Source organism: Rattus norvegicus, chromosome 17 (genome assembly GCF_021556685.1).
Source record: "Rattus norvegicus strain SHRSP/BbbUtx chromosome 17, alternate assembly SHRSP_T2T, whole genome shotgun sequence".
NCBI lineage: Eukaryota > Metazoa > Chordata > Mammalia > Rodentia > Muridae > Rattus > Rattus norvegicus.
In genome coordinates, this window is record NC_141550.1 from 74,391,204 (window position 1) to 74,392,967 (window position 1,764).

Sequence of the window (1,764 nt, forward strand, 5' to 3'; positions counted from 1 at the left end):
GCTCAAAGGAGGGAAGACATTTTGGGGCTCATGGTTTCTGGGTCTTAAATCTGTGTTCACTGGCTCCTTTGTCCTCACTGTGCATAGTGAAATAGAGACATCATGGAAGAGGGACCAGGGGAACCTCATGGCAGTCACAAGGCAGAGGGGAAGAACAGAAAGGGGCCAGGGCCAGCATACCCTCATAGGCGTATGTTAGCAATACAATCCATGGTTTCCGAAAACTTTGAATCCATCAATGGATGCAGCTGTTACTTAAGACAGGATCCTCACCACTTAATCATCTTAGAAAAGGAATGCCCTCATAGACATCCAAAAGTGTCAAATCCCTTAGGCACCTCTAAAGTCAGTCAAGTTTAAAGAAAAGAAAAGAACAAAAACCAGTGACAAAGGGCTATGGAACACTATGTGAGAAGTCCAAGTGTGCAAGGCCACTGTGTCAGGAGGAGGTCCAAGTTACACACACAGCCCATGGTTAAGTAGTCTCCATCACGGACCCAACTGACACCAGCTTGCAATCCCTCCAGCTCAGGGGACAGATACGACAGTGAAGAAATCTTCACTTCCCAGATGATTCTGGTGCAGGATGATCAAGTAACTTCAACATTTGTATGGTTCTAACCGAACCCTGCCTGACCTTTAGGATTACACCGTACTTTTGCCAGTGAGAGTTACCTGGGTGTTGACCTATACTGTGCAGCGGATGTACAGATCCGCATTTGAGACAAGGTAGTTTTGAATGACATTTGCAGGAGACTGGAGCCCACTGAAAACATCCAGAAGGTGCCAAGTCTGTCCAGATTGTGGCAGCTTGCTGCTACCTATGCCCAGGCTGAGCTGGAATGGGCTGCCTGGCTTTGTATGACAAGGGTGATACTAGGGACAAGAGGAAACACCTTATTGGTATGTCCTTAGGTCGGGGACTTTGTGGGCTTAACAGCTGAAGAATGTGCGCAGCAGCTGGAAAAGAAGTTACACTCATTGGAATTAGTGAAAAAATTAGCTGCATACTTTGTAGGACTCACTCTGACCATTCGTTGGTATCCTTCAAAGACGTAACATGAAAGCCCCCTATTTTTGGAGATCGGTCAATCATTGCTCTTTCGTTGTTAAATTTTGGATATGAGTTTGATGAGGGCTATGTAATTTTTTAATCAGTTAAAGTCTGTTGTCTCCTATAAGACAAAAGACAGGCCCACCTTCTCTCTCAATTCCATTGCAACTGCTGAGAACGTGAGTACCATGAGGACATTGATGCTGATGTGCTGCAGAGTTTCCAGGAAACCAACCTGGCCAACGGCATCTACTAACCCCCCTGAAATTGTCCTCCACCAGTGAGCAGAGTGCCAGGATGACCGCCATGGACAATGGCAGCAAGAATGCTTCTGCTGTGATTGACGAATTGTTTCAATGTTCAAATGCACGCATCAGGATGTCGTCATGAACGAGTTGGTTGAAGTCATCTCTAGGGACGCTGTTCTGGATTAGTGAAAATCCAGTTGCAGCCTCAGACAAGAAGTGAAGAAGGAAAATACCAAGCTGATTTTAACAGATCGCCTGACGTCTTTGGCAGAAGAAATTTGGTCTATTGAGTTATAAAGACAGTAGGCTATTTGTAAATTATCTTGCAATAAACAACTTACAATGAGAAAAAAAATTACTGGAAAAACCCACTCCTTCTGCACCATTTACAAATCTTCTTATCCAGTAGCACAATCCTATTGATTCATTTTTTTTTTAGTCAGCTAGGTTTTGTTGTTGTTT

The 1,764-nt window shown here is 44.2% G+C and overlaps 1 pseudogene; it reads left to right on the top strand.

Annotated features, from left to right (window-relative positions):
* Positions 1–842: 842 nt before the first annotated feature.
* Atp5f1c-ps4 (ATP synthase F1 subunit gamma, pseudogene 4) lies at positions 843–1,488 on the top strand (annotated as a pseudogene).
* The last annotated feature ends 276 nt before the right edge of the window (positions 1,489–1,764 follow it).